The 26,481-nt window shown below is 38.2% G+C and overlaps 2 long non-coding RNA genes across 3 annotated transcripts in view; one reads left to right on the forward strand and one right to left on the reverse strand.

The window, feature by feature from the left end:
• Nucleotides 1-26,481, forward strand: part of LOC112997342 (uncharacterized) — a 240,492-nt gene that overhangs the window by 150,538 nt on the left and 63,473 nt on the right. Inside the window, exon 3 of the long non-coding RNA XR_010388545.1 lies at nucleotides 6,644-6,746. This is a non-coding gene — a long non-coding RNA (uncharacterized LOC112997342). The remainder of the gene's footprint in view (nucleotides 1-6,643; nucleotides 6,747-26,481) is intronic.
• LOC112997339 (uncharacterized) overlaps nucleotides 1-26,481 on the reverse strand; it is a 325,493-nt gene that overhangs the window by 71,437 nt on the left and 227,575 nt on the right. For both annotated transcript variants that reach the window (XR_010388544.1, XR_010388543.1), the window contains 5 exons: nucleotides 19,357-19,648; nucleotides 17,043-17,114; nucleotides 16,053-16,138; nucleotides 9,605-9,736; nucleotides 2,449-7,047 (listed from right to left, as the gene is read on the reverse strand). This is a non-coding gene — a long non-coding RNA (uncharacterized LOC112997339). The remainder of the gene's footprint in view (nucleotides 1-2,448; nucleotides 7,048-9,604; nucleotides 9,737-16,052; nucleotides 16,139-17,042; nucleotides 17,115-19,356; nucleotides 19,649-26,481) is intronic.

Genomic DNA, 26,481 nt, shown 5'->3' on the forward strand with positions numbered 1-26,481 from the left:
TTTCATTTACTATTTAGGTGGCCACTGCATTACAGTGTTGTCAAGAGAACTTTTTGAATCTGCTACCAGCTTAAGATGGGAATTAACTGTGTTAATTCACACAGAAGTAACTGAAAAGACTGAAAGAGTCAGAATATTAATTGCAGTCCTTCTGTCCTGAAATCAGTAACTAAACCAACAGATAAGGCACAGTTCACCAACCTTAGCCAACGATTTTTATCTGTGAGCTGAGATTGTCACTGCTGCTTAACCTACTAAGATTTTTTGCTGGAAGACAAGAACAGATACAACTAGGGTCTCCAGAGTCAGTCTCAAAACAGATGTTCCAGAGAGCCAGAAAAATAACAGCTTCAAATAAAGGCTCATAAATACTTCATTTCCCTTGTCCCCAAGCCTTTCCAGACCAAGAAAACTGTCTGCTAAGGCATTTCTGTTTACAGCCATATTTTTTTAATTCAACTCCCAGCCTTCATAACAGTGTCATAGCTAGGAGGAGTAGGAGTCTGAATACTTGTGTGCTTGAAAGGCAGAAAACTTGGGGTCAAACATTTTACCAAACACTGGTCTGGCTCCCAGTGCTAGATCTAGGTGTAACTTGCATTTTGCCTCTAACTGCATGCACAACCAAAAAATCTTTAACTGAGTAAAACGCAACCAGTAACTCATTTGACTTACCAGGACACTGCTGATGCTCAGGCTAATGTTGCTGCTCCTCTGTACTGCCAAGTCAGTCCCTAGAGATTAGGGCCACTCTTGCCTAAATGAGGCTCTTTTGAGAGGAATTAATTCTTATGCAGATAACTTCAGCAAACACTGAAGGGAGGATTAAAACACTAACATCGAGAAAAAGAAGCTGCTGGAAGTTTAATACCCCTAATCCTGTTAATAAAGTAGGCTACTGGTCTCATTCCTCTGAATATTTAATTTTTTTACAAGGATAGGAGGGGAGGGTGACTGTCTCCCTCTCAGGCCCAGAGGAATGTTCCAGTGAACACATATTCCTCTGAAGTGTTTGGCTATTAGTATTAGTGGGGATAACCTGCAGAGAATAATACCAATGCAAGGTCTGGGGTCTTCTGCACCACAAGCTCTGCCTTCAACAATATTGAATTAACAGTGGTAACTTTTTACGCTCACCCCAGCTCTGTTTTGGGCTATACAGGCTGCAAAGCAGGCAGAAATCAATCCCTGATATTGTAAATAGAATCTAAGTACCATTCAAACCAAGAACAAATGAGAACTTAAACTTACATAGAGTTTACCTATTTAATAAGAAATTCAGGATAACTTCTTCTGTATTAATAAATACATTAGATAGCTATAATCTAAATTTTTATATAAATTGTTCATGCATGAGAGAGAGATTGTGCATACCATGCACATGCAGATGTGCACACTGATTATAAACATATTCTGCACACTATTGCAGGCCCTCATTTTTCTGCCATAAATTAGATGAGTATTAATGCAGTGGCTCAGACTGTGCTGGAAGAGAAAATATCAGGTTTTCTAACAATATTTATCTGCCTCGGCCATGTAAGTTCATCACAGTACTAGAGCTGAAAGAAGTACCAATACAAGAGTGTTATACGTCAAATCTCAAACCGGTGATACAAAAGAATGCAATTTATCAGATCCAAAGGAAAACATTGTCTGACAGTGTCCAAAGCACTACTATTCATTACATATCTAAAGGCTACTGATCAATAGACAGCACTATGCTCTTTCATTCAATAGGTTCAAGCTTAACTGATTTTTATGGCTTCTTGAATGCTTTTATGACTAACAATGCATGATCCACATGGTGCTTTGTCACTGATTTGCACATAATCTAATAAAGTGACAGTAATAAATCACAAGTATCATTAATAAATCACCAACAAACAAAGCAACACACTGGAGGTAAAGTGGAAAATCCACAGATATTCCTCCAAATACTTTGCTGAGAAAACAGGCTAAGTGCACGGTATTAGTTAACAGCTGCAGGTTCAGTTCATAGTAAATATATACATCTGAACTTCTAAGGTTTTCTACTGTTGTTGGAAAACACTGCTTCTATGTTTCTTCAGGGCAGTTTCATTGTAAAAAAGAAAAAGAAAAAAAGAAGAAAACAAGCTGAGCAGAGTAGAGAAAATAAAACTAGTTGAGCAAACAAACGCTTGCAATACAAGAACAGAATCTAGTTTGGTGATGCTTATGCTGTTAAAATCACATTATATGCCTATTTACTCTATCATTTTGTACCTCATAAATACCTACAGTAGTTAAAACTGTCTGTGGTGCCACTTCAAAGAGCAGTATCCCTACGAACAAGATCTTTGAGGTTTAGTCTAGCCACAGTGTGGTTAAGGTTATCACAATGTCTCTTTAAATCAAGAATCTAGCTGGCATAAATCCATGAAAAGCACACATGCCTTCAAATGTGAAATTCAGGATTCATTTACTTACCCTTCAGGTTTGTATTTAATGAAAGCTGGGCATTTAACATGGTAACAAGCTTCCACAGAGTTCATAAGAAAAATCTAGCTCCAAGATACATACGGCAGAGAGAAAGCAGTCATTTTGACTCTGTCATCACTATAAAAAAATGCATATGCTTAACAAGTATTTACTTGAGGTGGAATCCTAGAAACACAAATTTGTAGCTGTCACACAAGTTAGCTGGTTGAGGTTAATTCTAAACCTCTGCAGAACATTTTTTCTATAGTGAATACAAGGCCAAGTTACTTAGTTAGGGACATTTGGATTAAAAAGCCAAAAGATTTAAGTTATTTCTTTTGCTTTCAGTTCCTAAATTTAAAATAGAAGTGGTAAAATTATAAGAGGAAGTTAGCTTCCCTGGAATTTTTGTTTCAACCAAAATTTTTTGTAAATACCACAAGAAAGCTTATTCTTGCAAGATTTTCAGTTCAATGTTTTAAGTCTTTACTTGTTCTGATAAGATGATCATCTGAATTCTTGGACATGAATGTGAATCAAATTCCAGTCAAAATTTTTGGGTGCTCTCAGCCACTTCTCCGGTGAATCTTGAGCAAATACGTGTTCATGTCAGTGGCTTGAGGCAAAATGCATAATTAAAGCCAATATTAAAACCATCTTTCCTCTCTCCAAATCTTAGAAATAAAGTTTTATTCAATATTAATGGTAATAGGGGAAAAAAAAAAAGGTAGTGAAGGTAGTAGCTAATACCCCAGTGAACAATAGCTTTTTTTCATGCCAACATTAGAGAATATTGTTTGAGAGCACCCACCTTCCATTGCTTATATCCTCTGCTTGCCTCAGAGGACTTGAAATAGAGGAAGAGGAAGAGGAAGAGAACCAGGAGTTCTCACATCCAAATGTTGAGATTTGAGAGTTTTAAAGGGATGTCTGTGGAGGTCTCTCCAGAATACCAAAATACATTAAGGGGAGAGGGGCTTACTCCTCCTGGAGCAATGGTGTGGACTAACTCCACATCTTGAGAAAAACATGGAATGTGGGGCCAGGGCAGAAGTTCCCACAGCCATGAATTAGACCTCAAGAAGTCTGCATTTACTTGAGTAAAAGCACTTTTGCCAAATTTAACATGCTTTTGCATACCATAAATTTCACACTCAAATATTTTTATTGGACAAAGATGAACTTTTTCTTCAGGGAAAAATTAGTTGATATGAAAAAGAACAGAGAAGTATCACATCAAAAAGACCTTGAGGAAGTTAACGTTAGTGAAGCAAACCTGAAGCTCAAAGCCATAGTGAATGATCTTCACTTTCTCCTCTTCTTGAGCATGTGACTGTGTTATTTTCAATCCACAGCTGATTGCTTACTTTAAATGTGACCTCAGCTTCGGACAGAGATGGTCTTGGAGGCCAGATTTTCAGCTGAGCCACAGACAGATACATAGGCAAGTGGGGGTTTATACCTCTTCTAAAATGTCTGAAAACTTCTGAATGTAGAGATAGATTGCTTGCAGATATTTGCCCCGCTTGTGTTTCATATACAACCATTTATTCTGAAGTGTTGTCCTTTGTTAGTCCTAATTGTTCATATATGCCACAGAATTACTGCCTTTTTAAATACCTATTATCATATCTGTATGGAAAGAACCCCCCCAAACCTTAGCTCTTGTTTTCTCAGGACCCACCCATTCTCAAAAGCATTTCCTTGGAGATAGAACTGCTAATTTTTATCTCCCCTTTTTGGTTTCCTCCCACGCCTGCCCTTTTCCTTTTAAGAGAGGTTTAAAAGAGAAGATGTCTTTGCCCTCATCACTCTAAGACAGACCTTCCCAACATCTTCCACTCAGGCCCAAAATATAAAAACAAACTAACTTTTTTCTCCTGTGCAGAAGACAATATAGGAATGAGGTCTGATTTAAGCAATACCATCTCCTTTCCGTGCCTCTATTTCAATATTTCTCTTTGATTTTTCTTCTTGATATGCTTACTCACGACATCCCTTCAATGCCAATGCCTTTGTGGAGCGAGTGTGAGTTTTGCAGCTTAAGTGGGAAAGATGTGTATCCAGGCCATGTGTTGCAGCAACCAGAATTCTCCTCTTTGATCTTCCGCTCCTGCTCCACTATCCAGCATGAAACTCGGTTTTCTCTAAGGGTGAAATTTTCCTCCATGCAGAGGGGCCCACACAAAGTTTGCTCTGCTGCTTAACCCCACGGTTATGCTGTGCTAGGGATGCTGGTGAGCTGGCGGAGGGAGGGAACCGCAGGGGTGTCAGAGAACCAGCTGTGCAGAGGAGCCCCAACACCACGGTGCTTGGTGGAGTCTGCTCTGGCTCCAATTAGGTCAGCATGGAGGGGGCTTTGAGAGGAGGTTACAGGAGGGTCTCCTGAATCCACACTCATGCAGCTATATTGGAAAAGCATTCCCACATAAGGGGTGCAGATGGGCCACAGCCCCTGTTTCAGGCCACAGGCTGGAAATAAACTTGGTAGCAGCTGGGGAGGGGAACCAGCAGAGCCTCCTGTGCTTTAATGGATTCTGTGTTTCTGTGTATGGGTGTAGTCCGTCCTCTCACTAACCTGTGTAAATTCTTCTGTAAAGTCCTATAAACAAAGGAGTGGATATCGTTTTGAATAAGAAACTTGTCTCAGGAAAACAGTGATCAGGAAAAATATGACATACCTTTTTTTCAGCAATGGTCTTTTGGATGTGTTTTCACGGATTAAAAACAGATTTTGCTGGTTTGAGCAAGCAGGCAAACTTCTGACCTTTTTTCACACAATAAACCCCGACAATACTGGCCCCTAACCTGTCCTAAAATAGCCAAGTGGCATATGGAGCTTGTAAGCCAAGCCTACCTCATTTTCAGGTATGAACAGAGCATGGCATGTACACATCCATCTTCAAGACCGGGTGCTCTGGTCTAGATCCAATAAAGTAGTATGATTAACTTTATGTTTTCAGGAACTGGCCCCAGTGGGACCAAAATCAAACCGTCATATGAATGCTTTTCCAGATCAGCCCCTGAGATCTGAGATTCCACTATATATGAAAAAAAGAATTTGTGGCTGAGACGAAGGTTCTTTTAAAATTAAGCATGATTTTTACAGCTCCATACTAAGCTCAAAGTTAGGAGAATCTGTATGGTTCCTTTTAGCTTAGAAGAGTTAAATCAGGCTGAAAAAAAACTTCCTAATTCCCAACCTGCATTCAAATGTAACCTGGGTGCCATTTTCCTTACTAAAAGAAATTTAATATGATCTTCTCATAGGTTTGTGTGCTCAGGAATTTTTGACCTTGGAGTTAAAGCAGGAACATAAAAACTGACATACCCAGTTCACGAATTATTTCTGAAAAATCATTTTTTAGACAAACTTGCTGCACTGTAGCCAAGAACGCTCATAATACGATTGAGCAGCAAGATATGCCTATGCAATATGTCTGCAAATATGAACAGGTGGGGACAAAAGTCAGTGGTTTGTTGTTGCACTGTCAGCCTCTCTGTGGGAAGCTACTTTTTTCTTCTGAATGTATTCAATTATCTGCAATAACCAGCGCATGGAGAGATTTTACATGGTTTGTACGTGGTTGCCAAATAGATCTCAGTTCAGTTTTTTATTCAAGTGGGTAGACAGATCCACAAGCATCATCCTTCTACTGTTCTAGATCAACATAATAACCTTAACTTCTTATATTTTCTAGATGAAAATGTAGCAAAGAAGTTTTTGCTGTGAATGTTGAGAGTATAGTAAAGACAATCCACTTGTTGAGATTTTCTCAAAGAATAATCTCAGCAAATTTGAAACATCAAATCAAGCAGCATTCTAATATTCTCACTGATGTGCAGAACAATTGCAATGCTGCTGGAAAAATCGGATCATTGCTCACATTAATTCTTTGTTTGGTTGTTTGCTCTTTTAAGAATTAAAATGAGAAGCCAAAAAATTAATTTAAGTTTTATAGCTTCTCTCAGTGGACTATAAAACAGAGTAAAACAAAACTGATGATCCGATTTTTTGTTTAGTAGTTTGGAAAATTTAGACAGACAAAAGAATAGGAGAGGATGAAACAAAAACCAACTCCCCCTCCCAAACCAAAGAAACGTTAAAAAAAAACAAAAAAAAGTGAAAATATGTTAATATAGTACAGAATCTAGGGCCAGGCAGCTGCCTCTGATCCATAAGGCTTTTGCTTTTCTTTTCTAGGTTAGGTTTAAAATCCATTTGGGGTTTGCTATGTACATGGGCCAGTGTCTGTGAGAATGCCAGCGAAATATGAAAAGGTCTGAGGAGCAAGCTATTGGAAGCCGTAAGTACTGAGCTCTTTTCTGTTTGCTTTGGCTGTTGGAGTTGTGGTAGGTGTTCCCATTTTTAGCCTTCACACCTTTATTATGTTTGGGTTGCACATTAGAAATATTCCACATGCTGTGGACGGAGACTTCCTCTTGGCCCAAGGAGGAAAAGGTTTCAGTCTTCTGTGGATTTCCCCTCAACACATCAGGAGACTTCACCTACTGCTATAAGGGCTAAATTGTGTCGTGCTGACGTTGATGCTAATGCTTCCATAGCACAGAACTGGCATCCCCATGAGCTCAAGTTTTCTAAGCCACCTTGAAGAAAAGAAGGACAGAATTGGTTAATGCAATCTAACTGACTGATAAAAAAATACCTTTTAATTCAGACATTAAAAAGATACCCTTCTCCTGTCCACTTTGAATCAAAGGTAAGCCTATTGCTCAGCCCATTGGGACCATGATTTGGCCCTCAGCCTGCAGGTGCAACTCCCATGGCTTTGCATACATGCTTGCATGTTCCTTCTATGCCAAGAAGACATTGCCACCAGTGACCCCACTGACTGGCCTCATTGCTCCAGGGCAAAAGTCTAACTGCAATTTAGTTCACTTCAGCATTGAATTTGGTCACCAGTTCACATGCACCAAAGAGCTGGCAATTTTTTTTTTAATGTTTACTCATTAAAATTTCCTACAGAAAATATTTTGAAACAATGACCACTCCAGTGCTAGACCTCTTACATGAAAATAGGAGTTTCAAACCAGAGGGAAAGGACTCTGCTTTATGGTGGCTGACTGCATCTGGTATCCTGCCGTATGGTTTTGATTGACCCAGTTTGTCACCACAGAGATGGGACTCACCGACAAAGCCAGAACAGTATTAACATTCTTTACAGCTTTCTGCAGCCATATAAAGCAGCATAAGGCCTGACAACCGCAGCTGGCCATTTGTTCTTCAAATATAGCATAGTAAGGGTGAGCTCTGAAACTGCTGGAAATGAAGGTTAGAATTCCAAAATGATTTAGAGATCTCCATATCCATACTGTCCCTATTGTGGTTGACAGTGATTTTCTCACTAGAGGTTGCCTCTAGAATCCACATTCCACTTTCAGAAATACATTACATATTTTAAGCATTTTATCTTCACATTTGCTATGGTCATCCTTTATAGAAGAAATGCATAAAAAGCTTTGAACGATGTTTAAAAGAGGTCAAAAAAAATTTGCCCCTCTTTTCCAAACCTGTAGCCCTAACCAGCATGATGGCCCTGTGTTTACTTCCCTCTGATGTAAGGTAGCAACATATGTTAATTAAATACCACTAGCTCTTGTTTCTTTCCCACATTTTCCTGTTTCCTGTCTTTAGATCTCCTTCCATCTCCTCTTTTTATTTGCTTTTATCCCCTTTTATTTTCTCTTTTACTTCTGCCTGTCATTATTTTTCCATCTCTTTCTCTTTGTTACTAGCTTTCTGATGCTACTTCCTGTTCTTCTCTTTATGGCTACTTGATTTTGCCTACCTATTAGCCCTTTCACCAGGCCCTCTCCTTTCATTTTCCCTTTCTCTCACTCCTTTTTTTTCTTTGCCTTTTTTATGGTCCTTTCTCTTTCCACTAGCCTGGGTTCCAGAAAACAGCATTTCACTCTTGATTTCTTCCTTTTTTTTTTTCCTGTGGTGGACTAGGCTGGAGGTCTGCTCTTCTTCTGGAAAAGAAAGCTAGTCAAAAGTTATTGAAAAAATGAAGAATGCTGAGATGATACATAGATGAAAAATACTATGTTACCTCACTATTCCTATAGGTATTGTCTAACGCAGGTCTCTGAAAAGGTGATCTTTCTAAAATAATAACAATCCTTCTCGCACTTCTTTTCACCTTTTATTTTTGAGCCAGTCAGCAGCTACTTCTTACCTTAACTCAAAAAGATTCCTAAAATCACCATATAATGCATACACAAATAAACACGGCATTTTCTCTGGGGTGTTTCCTGACATTTCAAGTATAATTGAAGAGTGAATTTGGAAACACCATTAGTGGAGTACAGTTATTTGGACTGGAAGTTTGTTTAGGACAGTGATAATGCCTAAGTATGCTTTGTAGAAATTAGCTAACTGAGCTGTGATTCACAACTACTTTCCTACCTAAATACAACAGTAAACTGTTTTTGAGGCTGCTACAAACTCAAGAATATGAGAGAAGGCATAGAAATACTAATAGGTGTTTGATATGCTTTTATTCTCCCTCTTTGGCAATGCCAAGCATTTTGGCTCTATGTCATTCAATTTCTTCAATAATACTTCAGAGATACTTGCATTTTGAACAGTGATGGGTAATCATTAAATGTTTTAATTTAGGGTAGCAATAACACTTTGCAAAACTGACTGGCCATGTCCCTACACTCTGCTTTCTTGAAAGACTGCTTGTTCACCCCACTGAGCAGAAAAGATAATGTAATAAGCTGTCATTCCTGCAGGACCTTGCCCCTCTGGGGCACTTCTGGGCCAGGCTCCTTGTAGTACCCATCCTTTCTCTCCTAGGCACAGGACACCTCCTTGCAGCATCTCATCTTCTGCGTTTCCCTAGGCTAAGAAGCGAAAAGCAGCCATGGAAACTCAACAGCTTTAAAATGCTTCTCAACCTACAGCAACACTAAGGGCAGTTTTATCTGGTTTAGTAGGGCCATCATGCAAAATCACAGCCATTTTGCAAACCAATTGTGAAACCCCCAGACAGCAAGTTCTGCTCTTCATTACATTGCCTCCCTTAGTGGGTGCTGGGTTGCCTGTGCTTGGCGGGTAAGTGCCTCCTCCTCCCTCCCGGACTCGCTCCAAGCCCAAGCCCCTTGGGAATGTGCATGCGGGGGGAGAAGTACTAACCTGCTGCGCTGAGTCCCCCCTCCTGGCCTTCAAAGGTGCCTCCTGCTCTCACACTTGGAAACAGTTGATACTTCTTGGGCAGCAGCACTCCCAACCCAGCCACAGTGTTTCAGTGCTGCTGAGAGGATCCGCCTGGAGACAAGAACTTTTTGAACTTGTGTGTTCACTCTTAGGGGAGTTATGGTTGGCTTCAGATGCAAGCAATAACAAAACATCTTCAGCATTTTTCAGTTCCCACTGAACTAGAGATCAGGAGTTAACGTTATCTTGTAAAATATTTAATAAATCAATTCCCTCCTTCTTCCTCTCCTCCCCGCAAAATGCATCTCATTGAAGTACTTGACAGAATGAAATTATAAATGCAGTTAAAATACAAGTTTATAAACACACATACACTTGCAGGCACTCTCCTACCAAAAAAAAAAAAAAAAAAAAAAAAAAAAATCCACCTGACTTTGGGATATAGAAAATTTTCATTGAATGAGTTCTGAAGTATAGGACAGGGTAAAATGACTATTAGTTCTTCCATATGCTGTTTAGGCAGGTTAAGAATGTCATATTGCTGTGAAGTTTTCCAGAGGTACTCCGAGCACTAGATTTGAGAGCAGACATACTTTTCTAGTTGATAGACATTTGTCTTTTAAGTTTTGAGCTCTCTGATGTAGACTACCAACCAATACATGAAATAGAAATATTTCAAATTAATTTTCTTTAAATCTGTTCACCTCCTAAAAATAAGTTCAGATCAAATATATGGTGCTGAGCCACAGCAACACAGTAAGACGTTGCCAAAAATAACAGTCTATCTTTCAAGGTACATATTTCTATAGGGATTTTTCGGCAGCCAAAAATAAAATTAGAAGAATGGAAGGAAGACAGAGAGGGGGGATTAATACATTTGACTTGAATATAAACAACACACAAAATATGTTATTAATCAGGCAGATTCCCATCATCCTACTTATCATCTTGGTCCAGACTGCATGTGGTTTCTCCCCAGATGTGCAGGCTGGAGAGGAAGCTGCTCTAGGACTACACACACCAGTAATTCTTTAAGGACATACAAATGGGACCTGAGAACCACCAAAAGCTGTGACTCACAGCGTGCTGCATTTCACACAGCACATAATTAAGCTGCGGTACTCATTGACATTGAACACTGTAGAGACCAAAGTGGATTCAGAGAAGGATTAGACAATTTGGAGACGATAGATCCATTGCTGGTTATTAAATATAATGGTCAAGATTAATCTATCTCAGGAACTGCCTCAACTGCTGACAGCATCTGGAAGGAAACTCCAGGGAGGGAACACAGGGTATGTGCTCTGGTCTTAAATTTTTCCCTAAGTACCATCCAACATCAGCAATAGGACACAGGGCTAGATGGGCTGTTGGTCAAACATAGTGCTGTGTCTATATAGAAGAAACTAATTAGCTTTTTGTTTATTGTCTTCTTCTACTTGCTGCCAGTTTAGACTGCTGTCTCTTCTAGCTCTGGATGTGGGAAAGGTTTTGCTATCAGTAAGGGGTTATCACCTCTCTTTCAGTTAGCTATCAAAGGTTATCATTCATGGGCCAGAAGCCTTGATGGAGGCCAACAGAGCTTTACCAGCTTACCCTGGCACAGTAACTGAGATATATGCAGGGTTGGACCCAACTGTTCTTTTGAGATGGAGAGGTCAGTGACTTTATTTCTAACATTTCTACCTGTTTTTCCTCCTAAATTCAAAGAAATAAAGTTACAGGACAGCACTATTTTTTAATCCCCAACACTGAAAGGGCTGAAAGTTTTTGCAGAGGCTCTTAAAAGTTTATGTTGTTCCCCATTATAACTGCTAATACTACATGATTGGCTTGTTAATATAGCTAACTCACGAGCAGCATTCACATTAATTTTCACCTTTCACTGTGTAATGGTAGTGCTATTTATTAGCCAGACAGGCCATTTTTAGCAATGTTATAGGAACAGAGTGTGCATTACACAACAGAACCAGGTTACACCTGCAGCTGACCATTTCTATATTTATGGCTGTCTGACATCTGTAATGAATGGCAAATGGAAAATATTTGTTTTTTCTTTGGCTTAGTAATTATTTTTTTTTCTTATTTTAAAAATAAAAAGTGAAGTGAAATACCTGGCATTAATTAGGGGTTTTAAATATCTGCAAGTCTCTTGCCAAGGTGCCCTGGAGAAATAAAATGGATTTTTAGGGCAGTGCACAGGAAAGAAATCGTTAGCCAACCGCAGCTTTCACTGGAAAACTTGACTGGAAAAGCCCAGGTTACATTACAGTTTAATTTGTAATCACATCCAGCCCTTTTGACTTCATGTCTCAAGTACCACAGCCTTTCATTGTGTGGGTGTAAGTTTAAGATGGGCAATTTACCATGTGTTTTGAACAGAAAATGATCAAATGTTTTGCAAACTTTATAACAATCGGGTGAACTTCAAAGTGAAATGAAGTTAAGAAACTGTTTTCCTGCTGTAATATTTCATCTCAAGGTTGTCATCTAATTATTATTAACATGCAGAACCTTTTTTTTTTCTTTTTTTTCCTTCCTACCAATGATGTAACAGTTTCAGTCATCATACAAAGAAATCCACTGAAGAACAACTGAAATTCAGGCTGAAACTGTTCCAAGTGGTCTGTAGTGAAAAATTCTTATCACTTAGAGATTTGAGAATTTCTGTTTAATTGTAGATACATTTATGTAGCTAATCACTGATGGGCCTGACTGAAAAGATATAATGATAAAGAATAGGATTTCAACAAAATCAGGTTAAATTGCTTACTATAGACTTGCAGATAAAGGAAATGCAAATAGACATTTTGTAGCACGTAACAATCAAACCCAAAACACAGCCATTTGTGATAAAGCTGGAAAAAGTGACAGTAGTCCAAGAACAATGAACTTATTCCACAGGCCATAGTCTACTTTTGACTTCAGAGTGGATATTCTTTTTTTTGTCATGACAAATCCTTGGTCAGGTATGAACAATATGATGTCTAGATTTTAAGGCAAGATCATGCTGACTCAATTTGCCTAATAATTTTTCTTCTGCCCAGTCAAGTACTTCGTACCAAAATGTGGTCTGTAGGCTCCCTTCTGCTCCATGCATGGGAAATCTCACTGTGGAGAAAGTCACAGTGAATGTGGCTTTCACAAGAAGTGTATGGATCTTAAAATGCAAAGGCTTCCTTAAGTGAACTATATTCTTTCTCTGGCGCTAGCTTTGGTCAGCCACAAACAAATATATTTCAGGGAGGCCAGAAGGAAGTTTCTCCATCGTGCTGGAGAGAACCCAAAACACTTGTAGTGAGTGGAATTTCACATCAGTTCTCCAATATCAGCTTTCAAAATGAATCTCCCAAACCTCTGTGTTTGGTTTCTCTGTTTGAAATTACCAAAATATATTCTTCCCAGAGGCAAAACCAGGGGGATTTCCTATTCCCACATTTTTATGCTATTCAGCAAAGAGCTTTGTAACCTACTGACAAGGTATATATCACCCTCTATAGAACTGCCAGTACTACAGAGATTGTAGGTTAATATAGCCATCACAATCTTTCAAGCACAGAGTGATTTGGAAATACTTGAAATGAAACAGAAAAGAACAGGATCTAACTACAAGCCCAGATTAACTGCTCCTCAAAGTTAGCAATATTTTGTTTGTTTTTGTATTCTTTATTTTAATAAAAGACAGATTAAGTGACAATGCCTTGGCTGATTTTAATTTGAACTGTTCATAATCTGAATTTTTAATGACTGTTTTAGTGTGTACCTTCATCTGAAAGATTTTGTCATCATTCTAATATATGGGAAAAGTATCTTCCATCAGCTTCCTTTTCAAAACATCAAATAAATGTTTCCCTTTGGCGTGTCTGCAGCATGGTATGGGGGTTTGATAGATGAGGTATTAGCAAGGCTAATCATAATTTAATGAATGGAAACTCTGCCTTCAGCTCATCCTGATGGGCTGGTGGTAGGGCTGGTTCTTTTGTTACTTCTTTCTGTTGTTGTTGTGGAGGACATTCTTGTGGGTGCAATTAAATTGGTGCCAAATTACCTGGAATAATTTGTGGTTATTAAACAAACCAGTGTCTGATGTGGAAAGTGCATTGTTCTCTTGCATTCCATGGGCTTGCATTTTTTTCCAGAGAAATTGTAGTAACTGATCTCTGACAATAATGCTCTGTGTATGTTCTCTCTTGGTGGTGGAAGAAAAGATTAAGCTGTGTCACAAAACTGCACATATGATCTACAGCTGGCCTGTCACACTCTAACCAAACAAAAATGATCTCATGACTTACAAAAGCTCTTTAAGGAGGCATCACTTGCAAGGTTAATGATAAAGGTTGATGAAAAAGACAAGGTGCAAACTGTCATCCCATTTTCCTGACACTGAAGAATGTAAAAGTGCTGTGTTTGCTCAGTGTGATTCTTCTTCGGGTATTTATTTATATTTACTTTATTTCTAACATTGCAATTCTAGAGTTGCTTATAATTACTTTTTTCATTTTTACTGGAACATGAAACCTTTGGAACTTCACTATCATTGCATTCAGGTGTTTGACTGACTATTTTTTGTAAGATAATAATGACTTTAAGAAGGGGTCATTTGTCCAAAAATGTGTTTTTTCTAAATGTGTAGTGGAGCTCATAAATTATACTATCTTGTCTCACAAAACCTGCTTTTCTTGGTCTTTCAGTGCATAAGGGTTCTGTATTTATATTCATGAGTATTCTTCATTTGTTATATCTGACAGTTGCTCATGATTCCTATTGCTTAGTCTTTTGAGGCTATTTAGTTGTCAGATTTCTTAATCCCAAGGGTTTCACTACTTCAAATGTATGCACTGGAGGAATTCTATACTCACCAGTTTGTATTAGTTAGGGTAAACTGAGGCATGTACACACTGGCCCACCATCCTAGATATCGGGACTCCTATCTTTCTCATTTGTATTGGTGTGAGCCATGAGTAACTTGACCAATATCAACAACATTAAATCAATATAAAACTGATGTAAACGAGAGAAGAACTGGGGCTCCAAAGCTTGTGTCATCTATGTTTCTGGTATAACTCCTTTAGTATCTGCTGTTTGAACCAGATTTACACTGGTGTAAAAGAGAATTAAAAATTTGCCCCACTGTAACTCATTTGACTGCTTGACAAAATTGACTGGAAAAAAAGTTAGTCTGTCAGATTTTTTGACATTTCCCACAGGAAGCATCCATTTTAACACCGTAAATACCTTTCCTAGACACTTGTCAATCTGTTTGGCCAAACAACATTTACACAGTCAGCAAATTAAGATGTAAAAGAAGCTAATCAGGACCTCTCCAGGTACTTTCTTTCCACAAACAATGTACAATGCTTAATTTCCTACCAGGAAATTATAGCGTCTACTGAGATTTGGAAATCTGATTAGTTTCAGAGGCTTGGGTTTTTTAAAAACCTGTAATTGAAAATAGAGATATAAACATTACAACCACCCTATGCCTGCAATCTGGAGAAACCTGGTTACTGCAGCCCCTTTGGGGAAAGAATGGGACCCTTTAGATTTTTACTGATAAGGTATGAATAACATTCTCATAAAGCTCAAAGATTGCCCAGATATACACATTTAAAATAATTATGGTAATTAAATAGAGTTGCAAGCAGCTATAGCTCCAGGCAACAACAGTTAAATGTAAAGAGAAAACATCTTCTGCATATGTTTGTGATTTATGTAATTACATGCTTCTACAAGCTACACACCATTCATTGGCAAACAGCCATCTCTTCTTTCATTACAATTTAGCCACAGTAAGTAGCATACTTTGTCTGTCTGAAAAGCTCCACTTAATGCCACCGAGGACATACACAACACCACCATGGAGTGAACGTGAAAAAATTAAATGTCATTTGGTCGTGTATGTTAAAAATAGCCTTTGTGGGCCTGTTTCTGACGTAAATCAGGAATGGCTCCATTTTAGACAACTAAATTACACCTTATGTCAGTGAAAACTGAACAAAAGACAAGGTGTGTTTCTTGCATGAGATGATGTGTTTGCTCTTGATAACTACTGTTTTTCTGAATGTAGTAATTTTTGAAAATAAATGTACTGGGCCACACTGAGGCAAGTCCTTACCAAATTCAGGATGAGGAAATTAAATTAATACACTACCTGAAAAAAAAAGATTTAAAACTCAAGAACTTTCTTTAGTGCACAGCCTTCCCTCTGCCAATGGAAGTGTAGACAAAGGACTTCCCTAGTATGTCAGAGATTTAGCCTCTGGACTACACTTATCACTCACTACACACTTTTAGTCAAACTCCAATTAGCATTCTCAAGTTGTTAGAAAGGAAAATGAAAAGCAAAACGATATACTTTTTCATACTTCAGCATACTTTCCAATTTCAAGAATTCTTTCAGTTTTTAATAAACAAAGATACTGCTTACCCATTCATAGTCACACTGGAGTCCATGAGATTACTTGAAGAGTAAGATTTTCTTCAGAATAAAAAGCATCAGGCTCTCGTTCTCAGCTAAATTAGATTCACCAGACATAACTGATTTTGTAAACTGATTGTAAAGCCTAGTTGGTTTGTTTGCATAAAAGGGATACACTAACTACCAGATACCGTTTAAGTAGAACAAGGGGAATGCAAATGAGGGAAGATACGTTTGATTACTGGAAAGAAGCAATGTGCTTGCAAGAAAGCTGGTGTGCCTGTAAAATTACATATGTTTTATATGTAACAATATAAAAATGATATTTTGCTTATGCAGTTGCTTTTCTATTTAGGAGTGCAATTGTGTGCTGAACTATTTCACATTTAAAGTTACATAACATGCAATAGTTGCTATTATAAAAAATATTTCTAAGTATAATTACACTCAGATGCCCATGAAACAGTGTCTAAGTACATGGCTAAAATATACACTATGCTCTTTAAGTAAAACTCAGTGTAAAGTCTAATACTACTAGTCTATACTCTATACTATACCATGATGTCTGAGACTGAGCTGAAAATATGTATTTCTGCTGAACTAGAAAATATAAAAAGCATCAATCATGAATATTTGTCCTTTCTACAACATTTTCATTCCAATACCAATAAGCTATTATTTGTAATGTACTTTCTGGCTTTTCACTGCATCTGCTAAGGATTTCAAATTAAGATCTTTTGACTTTTTGATTTCATTCCTCCAGCTGCTGGAAGTGAAGAAGCTTAGCACTCAGGGAATTGATCGTGAAATGCAGGGATCTGAACCTAACTCTCTAAAAACCCTCTTGTACTCCCACAACTAAACTCCAAAACAGCCCTGTAGAGTCAAATTTCCGCTCATGGACTAAATAGTTATTCTTTTACAAAGTATAACATCTTCAACAGAAAATACTGTGAAAGTCTCCCCACAAAATGGTAGTCTCCAGGCTAGGATATTTACCTGTGGCAGGAAGAACCAAGGCTCAATCCTTGCTCCAAATCAGAACATCTGACCTGAGATCTGCATCCGAGTCTTCCATAAACCAGGGCCATAAGTTTGTGATCAAAATTTTTGTATTACCATGAAAAATACAAAAACACCAAAACCACCTTTAGTGAAGGTAACTTCTTGTAGAGTTTCTCATTCCTGTAATTCCTAGATACCTTCTCAAATCTGGACCGAGTCAGAGGGTAAAGATCCAGTCAAAAGATGATACCACATTCCTCACTTTGCCCAACAGCTGGTCACACAGCTGCCCAGAGGGCAAAGCAGAAAGAGGTGTAATCATCTGGCCTCACAGAGGACCTGTTTTAGGAAGATGCTCAAGGCTGTGTGAAGGCAGGAGCAGCTGCTGAGGAGTGTACCACGGCTCACTGGCCTTGGACCACGTGCCAAGGCGAGAAGCTGGAGAACTGAGCAGGCACAAACTTTTGTTTGAAGTGCTCATCATCAGCTGCAGGCATTAGAATCACTGTTACAGCTGCAGGCATAAGAGTCACTGTTAGAGCCATGTCCCTGTTCTATGCTGATCTTGGGAAGTTGTTAGAATCAAGAGATTCAGATAGAACTTCTGGTTCAGCACAACCAGAATCAAACTGAACTACACTGCTCTGCACATTTTAAATCAAAATCATAAGCAAGTTCTCCCCAGACTAAACCATTTGGTAATAAGAACGATTTTTTCCTCTGTGTATTTGTATAGCACACAGTACAATACCTCCTTAGTCTGTTGCTGAGCTCACAGGCACTGATACAATAGAAGAGTAGTTGAAGGTCACAACAAATTTAATTGGAGTCAAGTCTGTAACATGTATGCTTTGAGTGTTTGTACTCCTTATCTGCTAGCCCACAGAACATGATCTGTTACTTAAAATTTGAGGTGCTGTTTAAGGGCTTAGATGTACTGCAGTACTGTGAAACTGCAAGAGATAGCTCATGCTAGAAGGACAGAGGAATTCCATCTGCCTAGAATACATAGCAATACTATGCAGCAGGGTCAGGTACGTCTGCAAGTCACCACCTTAAAAACTGTGGAAAAAGAAGAACTGAGAATGTGATTTTCAAAAATAATAAGAGAATCAGGAATTTAGTAAGATTTAGACTCAAAACTCTCTTGGACCCTTACGAAAATCCTACCTAAGAATATATTGTGACAGCTTTCTCTAGTCTCCATGAATATCTCAGGCAGTTCCTGAGAAACGGGGCCATCTCTATATCCAACAGGAGGGGAAGTTTCTAGATTAGGAGACTGAAGCCGGGAAGGCGAAGTAAGACTTGGTGTGTGTCTCAGCTGACTTCCGGTTTGAAAGCGTTGGCCAGCAAAGACCCCAAAGTCTGGAGTCTGCAGACTGTAAATGACCTATTGTTTTCTTATTGGAGACCTTTTGCTACTGGATTCTGACTCTAGGCAAGAATAAGGGTCTGGTAACCTTGAGGGCATATTGCCATGGTTTTGTCTCTGTTGTGGCAAGAACAAGGCAGTACTTAGTTTATTTTTCCTTTTCTTTTTGACTTTGGTCTGTTACAACATTTTACTATGTCTCTGGGGATCTGAGTAATCAGGGACTTTTGGTAAATTAAGAGAGTAGATAAATAGAGGCTTATAAAAGGCATTTCCCCGTCATTCTTTCTAAAGGAAAGCAGGTGTTTGGCTCAAAGGGACTTGTTCTCTTGATAGTGCAGTAGGAGAGTAAAACTGCATTGTCGCCTAAAGCAAAAATAAATAACTTCAGAAAACATGGGAACGGAGCCCTTGGTAAGGAGGTGAACTGGGTGTCCACCCTCTTGAGCTAATTTATAACACCAAAGATGTCAAGTGACATGCTGAATGAAGAAATGATTTGTGGCTGAGGAAAGCTTAGCAGTGATCCCACAGGCTTGGCCAAAGGCAATTGTATCTTGATAGAAGTGATCAGCTGCCAGACTAAAGAGAGCTGTTAAGAATTTCATCTGGGAAAAGCGGGGGAGCTGCATTTTCCAACTGTGGACCCAGGTTATCCATGGCCTTTGCCAGATTGCGCAGCCAGAATGAAAGCATGCCAAGCGTTTAGCCTATTTATTGGGTGTCCTTCGGAAGGACACATCAATCTTAAGAAAAGGTTTCAGTACTTTAAATATATCACAAACAAAATAATATCAGCCGTCCAACTTTAGAAAGCATGCAGTAAACAGGCATCTAGCTCTTCAGGCACTTGGCACAAAGCAAGACTTAATATAAAGATTATTTAAAACTTGTACCCATGCCTTGGCTTACCTACCAGCAAACCTTCATTACCTTGTTATTCTTCTAAGAACTGTAATTTGAGTGATCAGAGCTTGCAGTTCTCATGGGAGAGGCAAAAATGTCGTAGCCAGTTCATACAGCTTACATACACCATTCCAGTATACACATTTCAGTTTAAACTGGTGGCTCCAACTTGCAGATTATACAGCTAATCCCTGAGTGAGATTGCTGCTTTTTGGGTCCAATCCTCAGGGTGCACAAATTGGTAGCTACACTGCTTTACATTAGCGATTGGCCTGTTGTGTCAAGGCTATGTGACACTCTGTGTTGTCCACACATCCTCCTGCAATTAGAACACCAAAGAGATACTGCAACACAGCACAGAAACATGAGCTGCAATTCAGGTTGCAAGGTGTGAGCAAAAGATGTCAGCAGTGATATAAAATTGCCAGTAGTGTCATGTGGTGACTCTCTATCTTTTCCAAAAAAATAAATTAACAAGTTAATATTTTAAAGTTAAGGATCTAACAATTCCAGTTTACAGGTCTATAATTCAGCCTAGAGCAACATGTTGCACACAAGAGGAATTTAGCCTTTGACCTGATTAGATGCTAGAATCCTCCAGTTTCATTTTACGTGTGAAACTTCACACAGCTCTAATTATGAAAGCCCTGAAGAAAAAGGCCAGAGGTGCTAGGAAGCTGGCAGGTGTGAAAAAAATCAGAGGTAGCTGCTCCTTATATTACTCTCCGCGTCCTGAGCAACAATAGGTCAGAAATCATATACACTTTCATGGGAAGGCTTTCTAAAGGTGAAAGGCAAAGAAAAGAGAAATATTGGATGTCTGAATCCTACCTGTGCCTATGAAAATCCCCCTTTTGTCTGCAGTTAACAAAACAAGTGAGAACCTAATGAAACATAGATTTTAATTATGATATTTGGGAAATCACTCACAAAGTTCTTTTTATGGCTGTTGAGAGCAACTCATTTTCTAATGATGTTGAACAATAGCACAAAAGAAGGTAATTAATATGAGTGTTAGTACAGAAATGGAAGAAAAGCTCAGAGTTAAATGCTTGCAAGTTGAGGGGCACCAATCAACCTCCACACAAAAATGGTGAACGTCTTTTACTACATCTACTGTATCAGTACTACATGACAGAAGAAGAGTAAACTTAGTCCCTATATTTCAGAATAGGAGAAGAGTAATTTCAGCAATTGTAGGTCCCACCCTGGGCTATTATGCAGTACACAGTGCAATACACAAGAACTTGGGAAGAAGATATAATGTTAAAATAAAGACCATTGAAGATAAAAGTAGAACAGGATAAAACGCAGTTGGGGTGTGCCAAAGGTAGATGTGACACACTACCTCTTGCAGCACTCTTTGATGAAATACTTCATTGCCTAAATGAAAAGGAAATTATCTGGCTTTCAGGAAACCATTGGATCTGTTACCAAAGGAGGAAATTAATTTAATATGGAAAAGACAGATATAAGGACCAGAACTTCAATATGTGTAAGATATTGAATGACAAATGATCATAGCAAAAGGAGATGTGAAGGACCAAAAGATTATTAGATAAGCACCTAAAAGACTATCAGTCTGCAACAGGTTTTAATACTTTCATTAATGACCTTGGTAACAAGCAATAGAAGTGTGCTGATGAAACTTACTGGTCACATCAAGCTGGGAAGCCTTGCCCATGCTGAAGAAGATAGGAGCATTGCATGGGGTAATCCTAACAGGATTCAGCTGCACAGTATGCAATACCATATACAATGAGGGAAAAAAAAAGAATTTCTGTTACAAGCAGAGAGACCACGGTTTAAGTAATAAAGGAGGAAAATGACCATAGTACTTAATTTGGTCACAATCAGCACTTAAACAGGCAAATGCAACCTCGGGAGGCTGCAGGTTAGGTAGAAAAGAGAGTTACTAAAACTATTGGTCAGTGCCCTGATATTAATTCACCTCAGGCTGTGCATATAGATTGTCATCACCCACATCCAAGAAAGGTAAACTCAGACTAGAAAATGTAGGCCAAGAGGGGCTTGAATGTGCTGAATTATTATATCTATGCTAAGCAGCATAAGGAGCAAGGAGCTGGCACAACCATGGGTGTGACTTAAAATCAGAAGAAAAAAATCCCAACTGGAGTGCCCTTCCAGTAGGGCAGTGAAGGCAAGAAGCCACCTGGGTTAAGACGAAGCACATCATGTTTATAAACAGGATTACAGTGACACAGTTGTCAGCCATAGCAAGGGACTGGAGTCAGCCAGCCATAACTCTCATTTTTGTTAGAGTTTTCTGATAACCAGATTCTCGAACTGCACCCGGCACTGTGGTCTGAGGTCACTGGCTGCAGCATGGAGTATCACTCTCACTACCCAGCCTGCCAGGCCATAAGCCACAGAAGCCCAAAATTGAACAGATCTCTCATGTAACTCTTAACACACATGGGACCACAGTACCTGACATTAGGGCCCCAACTGTATTTGTTCATAAATTGAAGGGACTTGGCCGCATTCTAAAGATTTGTGCAAAACTGTTTTCTTCACTGATTCTGTGATTTATTTTCCCTTCCTTGCTTATCTCCTCCATCATTTCATCCAGATCATATAATCCCATATTTTAATGACAACACCAGTAGCACCACTGGGGTTTTTTTGATTTAATGATGGAGGTTATCATTTTCCTCTGACATGAGAGATTAGAAATAATAAAGGACAAAAGGAAAAAGTTTAGTATTGAAAGCAATATGCAGAGCAAACATTTAAGCAATGTAACTTGGCAACACTTAAGGTTGATGCAAATGTTAAAATTATATTATTTTAAAAGTAATCATCTTATTTGACTGTTGTTTCATGACCTAATTTAAAAAAATCTGTACATTCTAGCTCTATTTTTTGGCAGTCTATCCGAGGCTTACAAACTTACTGAAGGAATAACAGCTACAAAAAGCAGTGCAATGACCTTCACTACAAACAGAGCAGCCTAAATATATTTGTTCTTTTTCACTTTTTCCAGGACCCAAAAAGCCCAGCTCAAAGAAGTTGATTCATTGTGCTGCTTGTGCTTTTCATAAAACTTCCTAGCAGGAATGAACAAAGGAAAAGAATGTCCAGGGTTTGTTTGGTTAGCAATCAGTGTCCTAAACTAAAACTAGAAGCACAAATCTTGATCCAGTTTTTTGCTTTAATCATTGGTTGCATATGATCATAAAGAATCAATATGATGCAAAGTTAAAGGGGCTTAGCTTAATTATGGTTTCAAAACTGTTGCAGCCTTTGAAATCTCACTCTTTTATTCAAAGACAGGATTAAGAAACAGTTACAATTCTTTGTACTGTTTTAAATACACTGGAAATCTGCTTCAAAGTGTCAAAACCCCTCCCTCAAGCCCCCTGCTCTGTTTTATATTCCACAGAGCTGCCCTATGGTCCTTTGTAAGTACTCAAATTTTGTATAATAAGAAATGAGCAAATGAAATAAAACACTTGTTAGCAATGATATAGTTTGCTGTTTATAAGCATGGGATTATTACTTCTACAATTTCTTTATAAACTTTATGGGAGAGGGGTTTCATTTCATTTCCTAAGAATGGAGAGTAAAGATAGAGAGAAAAATCAATAAAAATGGGTAATTATTTGGAGGATGTTTTTAAACAAGCTTTCTGATAATCGTCATACGACTTCAGAAGTGCTAAGAAAAGTATTCCTACTCTGTCAGGTCAAGTTGAGGTTTCTTACAGCACAGCTGAGTGATTTGAAGTCACTAGTTAACACAAACCTCTTACACTGTATCTGGCTTATGATGGTTTAGTAACTTGCTGCTTATATCTTCGGAATGAAATAGAAAGACATAAATGGGGTGAAACAAAATGCTAGTCTAGTTACATGCAGTAAACAAATAAAGTTGCATTTTCAAGATTTGTACTTTTAGCAGATCTGTAGAATTTTATACCATCTAGACAATGAGGCAAAATTTTACTTTTTTTCGGTGAGCTACAGGGAGGAGACCTGGTGGAAAGGCCAACTACCAATGCAAAAAGTCAAGTCACTTCAGGAAATGTGCAATGTTCTATTATACAGTGTACTGCATATTCACTCACATATTCTGAGTGTAAAGACTCAGACATAACTGATCTTTGGTGAAAATCTCTCTTTTAATTTGTACCCATTTTTGACATATTAGACCCCTTTCAGTCACTCTAAACCAGAGAAGATAAGAAAATGTAAAGTGGGGCTCACACTAATTTCAGTATTTTATATTGACTTCTCCTAAAGTTTTCTCCACTGATAATCAATTCTAGAAACAGAAATGCTACTAAAACTATGATAAAAGTCAAACAGAAACCATCTACAGCATTATTTGTAATTTTCTTTATATTTTGTTGATGCTTCAGTTTAGCAGTTCCTTAAATGACTTCAGCAGTTGCACATGTGGAAGGCTTTCATTCTAGCCTTAAACTCTGCTTAGTTTTAAGATGGATAAAAAGGAGATCTTCACCTCAATTTATTCAGATCAGATTTTCTTTTTTTTTCTCAGATGACTGGATTTATTTCTGTCTCTAACTTAAACATGGAATTTCAGTGCGAAGGTCTTGAGAACTGTCAGAGTAACAAAGTAAACAGCATCTCCATGTTCTACCGGCTTAATAGCATTCTACATGTGGGATTTGATTATTACGTTTTTCCTTCTTTTTGTTTCTTTTTTTTTTAAAAGATGTTGTGCCAAAACTGCCATAAGTAATTGGTTAAAAAAAAATTTGAGAGATGTACAAAAATGTTTTTTGCTGTTAGAACCAAAAAGAAATAATAATTTGTAGTTTAAAACTGGAACACCGTAGTCAATGCTTTCTTAGGAGGTGGAAAACTTGATTCACCACGAGAAGCTTCTTTGCTCTGAAGATGACAATGCTTGTCAGTTATTTCTACATCAGTGGTAATTCTTGTAAAACATGACCAGCTGTAGTCATATATAGTCATACATAATTTTATTTATATATATGTTGTCCTTTGTGTTTAAGGGAAAATACCCTCCTTAGGAAATCCCATTGATTTCTGTGGGCCTTTATAATTTTCTTTGGGTGTCACATAAAAAAGTCATTTCTAGTGTAGTGAACAGCCATGAACTTCATAAGCTTCCACACACAATAACCAGTCTGCACTTCAAGTGAAAGCAGAAGTAGAACTAACATCCTTTTGTGTAAAAGGGAAAAATGAAAAGGCAGTCTCCACTACCTCTTGGGAACGTGGCACGTGGGCTGAATAATCTTGTCTCCACCAATATAAAAGGCAGCCATACTCTATTCTTTATTGTCAAATAATTGGTCATCAACATTTAGAAAATGGAGGATATTTTTACTGGTGTTCTTCTGTTGGAAACAGTTAAACAGTTGGCAGCCTTTTAAAGTTTTAATTCTGTTTTAATGCTGTCTTGTATCTGACTTATGACAGAATGTCGAAGAAATGTGCTTGAGGAACCCATTCTGACAATATCAAGACATTGCATCTAACTTTACAATACATTAATGGTTTGCAGACAACTTCTCCTTCTTTGTTTATTATGCAAGGAAGTGGCTGTCTTCTCATGGGACACTAGCCCATCTGTTAGACAGCCAGACAAGATCAGCAACAGAGCTGTTTTTTTAGATTAAAAATGGCAAGATCCTATGTTCTAGTATTGTTTCTTGTGTCTTATAACAATGATTGACAACACCTCACCAAACTGAGTCAAAATGATGACAGAAAGTTAAAAATATACAGAGCATAACTACCAAATATGAAAACATAATACAACTGATTTGGCAAACTAGTAAGTCTACTGCAAAATGGGATTTACTAACACTGCATTGCAGTATGGAGTGCTTAACCAAAGGAAATAATTAATTTATCAATTAAGAGATATTTATAAATTACAACTGGACAAGACTTTAAACAGGGGGTCATCCATAGCTAAAAATCTTGAAAGAGAAGAGTCTTCTAGCAGCAAGTGGGTTTTCAAAAGCTCAAATCTCTTAACACAAGAGTGGAGTTGCAATCACTCTGTAAAGCACCATTGACTCAAAAGAAATTCTCTTCTTCATTTTCAGGAGGGAGCATGTGATGAGGAAAGTAAGGATGACCTGATCTTTCAAGTGGTAACACTGAACTGCACAATCCCAATTTTTCTTTTTTGAGAGTGGAAAAGTTATTCAATCTGTCTGTAACTCAGAACATCATTTGTAAAATGGTAATACTGGTACTATCCTCAAAACAGAGATTTGGGAGACTGTATTAAAAATCTAGAGGTAGCAAGATAGCAGTAATGGATCATACAAATACTTGAGAAGGATTTACTGCAAATGACATTAAGATGACACCAATAACCAGCAGAGTAAGAAATAAAAACATGATGTGAGATCATCTCTATAAACATCTGATTTAAAAAGCATCTAAACACTTGCTTGTCAGTTCCTATCCGGAATCATGCTTTAACTTATGCTTAAATGTTTTTCTTACTACTGATCCTTTCCTGAAGTTATTATCACAGTTATTAAAGGAGCCTTGAAAGTTTTAGAAAGACCCTAAGATATAACATAACCCCCTGTTACTCTCCTAATACTGCCTGACTGGAGTATGGATGTGCGTGGGGTATTGCTACTGAAAGTATTCTTAACTCTTCCAAGTTTGAGTACTGTGAATAAAGGTTTGTAGGGAAGCAGGGTAAGATGAATACCTTCTATTTCTCAACAGAGTTAGTTCAGTAAAGGCCTTGCATGACTGAGAACCTGAAGCTCTTACAACACTTAATCTGACTGACGGTACTTTCTCAAGAGGAAGCTAGCAGCACTGTCAAAAGTCAAACCTAACATGCATTAGCCAAGCTGGATGCAGTATCTTATGGCATTCACATACAATATATCAGAATTCCCAGAGAATGAAGCTGGAGGAACCAATTTAAGAAGAAAGAACAAAGATAAAAATGCTTTCTGCAGGGCATTGAAAGCAAGCCTGGAGAGAACATTGGCACCAACAGGGAGTGCTCATCAACTGTGGGGTCATGATCATTGTATATGAGCTGTAATGTGATGGTCTACAAGTTGCAGCACTTCAGCTGAGAAATTAAAGTCACAACCACACAATAGCCAGCACTCAGTGGGAACTGAAGGAGGATGAAAAGAATAAGTAA

Source organism: Dromaius novaehollandiae, chromosome 3, assembly GCF_036370855.1.
Source record: "Dromaius novaehollandiae isolate bDroNov1 chromosome 3, bDroNov1.hap1, whole genome shotgun sequence".
NCBI lineage: Eukaryota > Metazoa > Chordata > Aves > Casuariiformes > Dromaiidae > Dromaius > Dromaius novaehollandiae.